This window comes from Nomascus leucogenys, chromosome 2 (assembly GCF_006542625.1).
Source record: "Nomascus leucogenys isolate Asia chromosome 2, Asia_NLE_v1, whole genome shotgun sequence".
Classification (NCBI taxonomy): domain Eukaryota; kingdom Metazoa; phylum Chordata; class Mammalia; order Primates; family Hylobatidae; genus Nomascus; species Nomascus leucogenys.
In genome coordinates this window covers 108,293,990-108,302,930 of record NC_044382.1, presented here as the reverse complement: position 1 = coordinate 108,302,930, position 8,941 = coordinate 108,293,990, and positions in this window count along the sequence as shown.

Sequence of the window (8,941 nt, the reverse complement as noted above, 5' to 3'; positions counted from 1 at the left end):
GTGCCCACCCAAGTCTCATGTCGAATTGTAATTCCCAGTGTTGGAGATGAAGCCTTTTGGGAGGTGATTGGATTATGGGGGTGGTTTCTAATGGTTTAACAGCATCCTCCTTAGTGCTGTCATGGTGATAGAGATTTCTTGTGAGATCTGGTTCTTTAAAAGTGTGGCACCTCCCCGCTTTTCTCTTTTGCTCCTGTTCAGGCCATGTAAGATATGTCTGCTTTCACTTTGCCTTCCACCTTGATTGCAAGGCAAAGTGGAGGCCTGCCTGAGGCCTCTCTAGAAGTCTCACAGATGTCATCATGCTTCCTGTACAACCTGCAGAACCATGAGACAATTAAATTTCTTTCCTTTATAATACCCATTCTCAGGTATTCTTTATAGCAGTGTAAGAATGTGGTGTTAAGCCTGCAGGTGCACAGAATGCAAGAGTTGAGGCTTGAGAGCTTCTTCCTAGATTTCAGAGAATGTATGGTACAGTCTGGATGTCTAGGCAGAAGCCTAATGCAGGGGTGGATCCCTAATGGAGAACCTCTACTGGTGAAGTGCACAGGGGAATTGTGGGGTTGGAGCCTCCACATAGAGTCCCCACTGGAGCACTACCTAGTAAATCTGTGAGAAGACGGCCACCGTCCTCTGGATCCCAGAATTGTAGATCCACTGAGAGCTTGCACCACGCACTTGAATAAAGATGCAGGAACTCAATCCCAGCCCATGAAAGCAGCTGGGAAGAGGGCTGTACCCTGCAGAGCCATGGGGCAGAGATGCCCAAGGCCTCTCTTGCCTCAGTGTACCCTGGATGTGAGACATGGTGTCAAGTAAGAATATTTTGGAGCTTTAGAATTTAATGACTGCTGTGCTGGATTTTGGACTTGCATGAGGCCTGCAGCATTTTTGCTTTGGCCAATTTCTGTCTTTTGGAAGGGGAGTATTTACCCAATGTCCGTACCCCCATTGTATGTTGGAAGTAACTAACTTGTTTTTTATTTTACAGGCTCATAGGCAGAAGGGACTTGCATTGTCTCAGATGAGACTTTGGATTGTGGACTTCTGCATTAAAGATGGAATGAGTTAAGACTTTGAGGGATGGTTGAGAAGGGATGATTGTATTTTTAAAATGTGAGAACATGAGATTTGGGGGGGTACAGAGACTGAATAATATGGTTTGGCTCTGTGTCCTCACCCAAATCTCTTGTCAAATTATAATCCTCAATAATAGAGGTAGGGCCAGGTGGAAGGTGATTGGGTCATAGCGTGGGTTCTCATGGTTTAACAGCACTCCCCTGTGTACCATTGTGGTAATGATGATTTCTTGTGAGATCTGGTTGTTTGAAAGTGTGTGGCACCTTCCCCATTTTCTTTTTTGCTCCTGATCCAGCCATGTAGGATGTGTCTGCTTTCCCTTCACCTTCTGCTATAATTGTAACTTCCCTGTGGCCTCCAGAGAAGCCAAGCTGGTGACACCATGCTTTCTGTACAGTCTATGGAACCAAGAGCCAATTAAACATCTTTTTTAATAAATTTCTCAATCTCAGCTATTTCTTTATAGCAGTCCAAAAATGAACTAATACAGATGTCAGAAATTGTTCTTTTATCTATTGTGTGAACAGAAAAACTTGCCTTCTAACCTTGGATCATTCTGTGGGGTAAAAGTCTGTATTTAAATCTGGAGGGCCAGCAAGGAGAAAGAATTAGATTATTTTGAGTTAAATAAAAATTTATACACATTCCATTATTTGATTTTCTATTTGCCATGATGATTTGGTTATTGTATGATACCTAATTGCTGTCAGTGCCAAACTTCACACAACAAATGGAAGGAGCATATGGACATATTTAATGACCCTTTTGGAAAGCTCAAATAGGGTAAAAATCCAATATTACTACTTATAACCCTCTACAGTTACACCTGTTTCCTCTGATTATTTCAGGATCACTGAATTGCATAAATGATAGCATAATGAAAACAGAAAGATAAATGTTATGTATTTATTTTCATCGTTATGATCATGTACACTAAAGATCTTTTTATTGTAGGAAATAAATGAAACAATTATCCATAGAAAAACCACTGAACAGAATTAATGCAAAAAATAGACGAACCTATTATCATATTGACTGTAAAAGCTAAATAAATTATTTTTTGTGCTGTTACACATCTCTCTAGAAGGCACTGTTTTGTTTTTTGTTTGTTTGTCTTTCTTTTTACCAATGTGCTGCCTGTTGGAGAAACAGTTGTCTGAACCCATAGGTTGAGACAAAGAGAAAACAACAGCATCTTCTAATTGTGCAAATTATAGGTAAATGATCCCACTGAACTACACTGACCAACCTGAGAATCTAGCATAGAGAGGCTATTAAAGGTAGTGGCATGGAACTCAGACCACATTTTATGAATTTAGTCCTTGAAAGAGTCTCTGTGCTGCAATATCTTCAGAACAGAAGAAAACACACGTGTATTTGTGTGTGTGCGTATGCCTGTGTGTATGCGTGTGTGTGAGAGAGAAAAAGGTAGCGGCATGGAAATCAGGCAACATTTTATGAATTTAGTCCTGAAAGAGTCTCTGAGCTGCAATGTCTTCAGATAGAAGAAAACGTGTGTGTGTGTATAAATATGTCCATGTGTGCATGTGTGTGTGTGTGTGTGAGAGAGAGAAAGAAAATATATATTATTTATACAGTGTGTGTGTGAGAGAGAGGACTTAGCTAAATATTCAAAAATTGGCAACCTTCTCTTCTTCTAGCTAGAGTCACTTCACTATTCATTGTTTGTGAACAATAAACTTTCCTCATTAGGAATGCCAGTTTGACAAACACTGTAATAGTGAGAAAACACCTGAGACTAAAGAATGAAACTAGGGTAGGTTGGCCATTAAGCATACCTCAAAACACTACCCTTTTATTTATAGTAAGCATCTTTAGTGTACATTATTGTTAAAAATTATTTTACATAACGGGGTTCAGTTGATTTTAATTTTATTTGTACGCATGTGTTTTACTACCATAGCATAATGTATTTATCCTATTATTGGGTGAAAAAATGTACTGAAGTTTGAGAGTATCTAAAGTGGCAAATAGAAATTAACTAAGCATCCAGGGTATGAGATTCCTTATAAAACAAGTGGACTCACTGTAAATTGTTCATACAGTCTTTAAAACCACCTGAAAATTCCTTTATCATTTTCTATCAAAACAAAATAAAAATATTCATCTTAGAGAAAAAACCAGAAAGCTATGTCTGATTTCTTGTTTTTTTGTTTTTTTTTTTTTTTTTGAGACGGAGTCTCGCTCTGTCACCCAGGCTAGAGTGCAATGGCGCAATCTCGGCTCACTGCAAGCTCCGCCTCCCGGGTTCACGCCATTCTCCTGCCTCAGCCTCTCCGAGTAGCTGGGACTACAGGCGCCTGCCACCACGCCCGGCTAATTTTTTAAATATTTTTAGTAGAGACGGGGTTTCACCATGGTCATGATCTCCTGACCTCATGATCCGCCCGCCTCGGCCTCCCAAAGTGCTGGGATTACAAGCGTGAGCCACCACGCCCGGCACTATGTCTGATTTCTTAAAATTATATCAGTAATTCTAAATATCTCTAAGCTTTCTAAAATTCATTACGGTGTCAAATATGATAAAAACCCTTCTTGATGCCAGTGACAGATGACATAACGAAAATATTTTAATTTACATGAGAGAGCTTGTTAAATCAATATTAACAAAACTAATATTCCTAAATAAAGACCTAATGACATATAGTAAGCACAGTAATAATAACAGAAAGATTTTAATTTCTTTATAAATTTGTAGAATAAAATTCCATCTGTAATTAATAATATCATTTTATTCAATTGCACAGTTTAATATGGAACAAATTTAATTATGCCACAAGAACCCCCTAAAGCTTTAGCAGATTGCCTAGGAATGTAAAATAGTGCAATGAAAATTCTTTTTAAAAATATTTCAATTATATTTCAATGAGAAAAGATTGCTTTTTACTAATGACATTATAATATATACATATACCCTTTCCATAGCTTTCTGGGATTCTTTAAAGATCTGTTACAGGATTTATCACTGGACATATCTCCAAAATCAAAGATATTCTGAAATTATGAAAATGTTATATTGATAGCATTCATGTTTGAAGAAAAACTTACTTCATAATTAAACCTAATCTGTCAGCCATTCCAATCAAATTAGTCCTAATCATTTAAAAATTCAGCATTTCACAACTAAATGAATATCACAAATCTGCAGGAATATTTATGCAATGGTATTTTTATCATCTTATGTTGATGACCCAGGTTTTCATATTTAGAAAGCATCAGCATGTAGATGACATTTAAACAATGAAAGGGATGAGATTGCTTCAGAGACATGGTAAATACAACAGAGAATATGGCCCAGGAAAGATTCTGGACACATTCCACAATGTAAAGCATCTTAAACATGCTTTAGCTGCAGGTGAATGGCTCTGAAATAACAATAGCAATAACAAAAACTGTTTTTTTGTGCCTTTTCTTTACTCTTCTCATTTTTCCCTCCTAGTTCCTTCTCTAAATCTATAAAAAACCCTTCTACTTACGACCATATTAGGATACATATATAGTCTAAATACACGGAAAATACGTCTATTGAAACTTTCTCTGTATATAGAGCTAGCCAGAGTGAATAGAAACAGCAAAACATTTGAAATGCTTGGGAAAATAGTCTTTGTATGTTGCATGAATCAGAACAATTCTCCTTTCTACTTGCTTCATTAACTTGAATTAATGAGGAAGATAAGTTAACTGCATATTTCATAGTTTTAACGCATTAGTTAGATAAGTGTGTCACTTTTTCTATCCCTGTTTACTAGAGTTACATGGCAACCCGGGAGTAGTATGAGAATGATTTTGGAACTGCAGGCACTGGTCTAGTCATAGGCGATAATGTTGCATATGCATATTGCAGCACATGTTCAATTAGTCAGTTTCACAGCCAAAAAGAAAGTATAGAATGGGAAAAGAGAAAGTTGTGCTCTCCTAGGACCCAGAGTGAAGTGGCCAAGAGTAAAAACAGTCTAGGGAGACTTGCAATTTCCCATAAGAAGGATCAAATACACACAGAGAAAAAAGCAGGAGAGAGAATTCTTACTAGAATTAAAGGAGAATGGCAAAACAATTCATAATAATTATGTTAATATAATAACTGGAAAGAAACGTCTTCCAGAAGACTTGAGAGAGAAGACTTGAGAGTAGACAATAAGAAAACCTGTCCTTATCAATATTTATACAATATATAAATTAAAAGATAGGAAATTTTTTCACTCTAGGCCATTAGCATAATGCCAAAGTAAAAAAGCAAAACATGCTTTTTAGGATGGAATATGATGAATTTCAAATATTCAAATGTCTGATAGTACAATTTAAAACATTAGAATAAATATATACACAAAAATTAGTAATACTTTATCTAAATTATGGATTTTCTTTTTACCATTTCCATTATTGTATCATCTTAATTTATTTTCTGTTGCAATCATTTATCACTTTTTATTATAAATGAATAATCAGAACTTCTCTTACATTATGAAAACAAAAGACAAATTATACAAAAACTCTTATGATATTCTGGCAGCTTTTGTGACAGATTACTCTTTTTACACTTTATCTGCCCAGTTATGTGTACAGCCACGTGCAAAGCTGTAACAATGAGGGATTGAATAAATTTAATTATTTTCTAGACTCATAGACTCAAAAAAGTAAGAAAAACATTATTAAGTAGCAAATAATATTGGTACCATGATTATCTGTATTCTAGACATATCTCAAATGTATAATGTAATATTTTGAAAAATGCATTTGACAAAATATTTTCCTCTTCAACTGAATTGGCTGTTTTAACAGGCACTGTTCATCAGTTGGAATGGACTGTTCTGGCACATGCCTCCATGTTGGCCATTTCCACTGTGATTCCGCACGCAATTGGTCAGTTGTAATCGAAGGCATTGGGAGCTGTCCTTTAGGATAGTAATATGAGTGTTAAGAAATTCAAACTTGACTACCCCTAACTTTCTCCCATTTTTTTCCTCTCTCCTTTTTTCAACAATAATATGTAAACCCTGTAAACGTTGTTAGAAATCACCTAACTTCTCAACCTGTGCATGTTGACATAGGCATATCATGTATATGCCTAAACAAGTTATATAGAGATGAGATCAGAAAAGTTCAGTTATTTTTTTGATCTCAAGAAAAGATCAAAGACCTTACAGAATTATCCGAGATCCTATAGAATGTTGTATTCCATAAACGTTGTAGTCCATAGAAGGATTTAAATATTATTATATTAATATTTGAAGCAGGACAATACTATAGGAGTGCCTGGAAAAAGAAATTACATAATCTATCCTATATTTTAAAAGGTCACTCTGGCTGCTCTCTGAGGGAAAGAATACAGAGAGACAACAGTGGAAAACAATTTTGTAAGCAATTGAAGTAGTACAGATTCGAAGGGATGATACCTTAGAATAGGGTGGTATTAGTGTAAACGGTAAAAAGTAATGAGATGTTGGATGTTTCCAAAGTAGAGATGACAAGACTTAATGATAAATTTTATCTGGAATATGAGAAAATAAAGAAATCTAAAGAAACTCCTTGATGTAAGAGAAAATTGAGATAACATTTCCTGTAGTGAAGAATATTACAAAAAAGGCTGATTAATGGGAACCAATTAATAATTCATTTTTCACACATTAAGTTTTGAGATACCTTTTAGATACCCAAGAGGTGATAAGGAGTGGACAGATGAATATGGTTCTAAACACTGAGGACACTTTGGGGTTGGATATAGATTTATGAGCCCTGACAGCATATATGTTATTTATAGTCTAAGGACTGAAATAAGTTGCCTAGGGAATGTAACTGGGAGAAAACTTTGATAAAAACAGAATCTTAAGCACTCAAAATATAGAGGAAGTGAACCCAGCAAAAGCGACCAAGAATCATCAAATAGAAATATGTAAAGACCTTGAAGAAATATTTCTTTGAACAAGACATACAAATGGCCAGCAGATATGTGTAAACACATTGAATATTTTTAATGATCAGGGAACTTGCAAATCAAAACTATAAGAAGATATCACCTTACACCTATTAGTACGGTCATTGTAATATCAAAAAAGTTAAATGTTTGCAAAAATGTGGAGAAATTGGGACACATACACTGTTAGTGGAAAATTACGTTAGAAGATGGTACAGCAGCTATGGAAAGGAATATAGCTGTTTATCAGAAAAATAAAAATAAAACAACCATGATACAACAATCTCACTGTTGGGTGTATATCTAAAAACACTGAACTCAGGATCTTGAAGAGTTATCTGCACTCTCATGTTCATTGCAACATTACTCACAGTTGCCAAGATATAATATGGAAACAAGCCAAATGCCATCAGTAGATGAATGAATAAAGATAATGTGTCATATGCATACAATGGAATATTAATCACTCCTTAAAAAGAAGGAATCCTAAAATTTGTGACAATGTGGAAGAATATGGACGACACTATGCTAAGTAAAATAAGGCAATTACAGAAGGGCAAACTGCATGATCTCATTTATATAAGGTATTTAAAATAGTCAAACTTATAACAGCAGAAAATATAATACTGGTTGTCAAAGGCTGGGGATTGGGGGAAATGCAGAGTTGTTCTTGGAAGTTGTGATCTATGGGTATAAAGTTTTAGTTATGTTAGATGAATATGTTCTAGAGATCTGCAGTACAACGTAGTACCTATAGTTAATAAGATGATTTTGTGCACTTCAAAATTGTTGAGTAGATCTCGTTAAGTTTTCTTAACAAACATAAAACCTCAAACAAAACACCCACAAACCCAATAATAATAAATAAAAAGGAGCACAAGTAAACTTTAGGAGTTGTTGAATGTGTCTGTTTATTACTTTGATTGTGGTGATGATATCATGGCATTTGCATATATCTAAACTCACCAAACTGAGCATATTAAATATGTGAAATTTTTAAATATCTATTACACCTCAATAAAGCTGTTTAAGGATAAGATTCTGTCACAATAAAAATAGTGAAATGAGCTATGTCCAATAATTTCCCCAAAAGCCAGAGCAAAGAGCAAAAAAATATGACTACAAGCATTATGCATTAATGATTAAGAACATAACCTCTACCGCTTACTAACTTAGTGATCTTGGATTAGTTACTTAACCTTTTTGTGTCTCTGCATTCTCATCTCTAAGAGAGAGATAATTATTCTACTGCTTTATCAGGTTTTTTAGTGTTAAGTATAAGGTTTTTTACTAAAAATAAATAGAAAACGTCTTAGTAGTCATAAAAATCCAGAAACTATTATCAATTAATTATAAAATAAAGCATAAAAATCTGGACTTTAGAATAAAATAAATGGAATTTAAAATCAGGTAAATTACATTTTAATAATTAATATATCAAATAGAGGAATTAGATCACTTATCAAACGAAAAATAAAAATTCTCCAAAGACCGTTTTTCCTGGATCAAGAAAAATCAATTACAATTATAATAATAAACCCCCAAAACGTCAAAATTTTAAACCTTCAGTTTGGAAAGGTTTATTGACTGCCAAATCGTAATATTGTTTTAAAAATCTATATATTCCTTAGGAAAGTAAGTCATGACGCATACATACAATGGAATAATGAACAGCATGACACAAGTCTGAGTGATTTGAGGGAAGAAATATTCATAATTTGCTTTTCAGAGAGGAAAAGTAAAACAATGTTAACTTTGGTATAAATATACTCACATAGAAATAAATGTGTGTGATATTTGAATAAGCAGACTAAAAGAAAAAAATTGAAAACATTTCTTTTAAAAGCAAGTCTTCTTGCATACTACATTAGGTAGAAAAGAGATGAGAAATGTTATCAATCTGCTACACCAAGGAAAACATCTTTA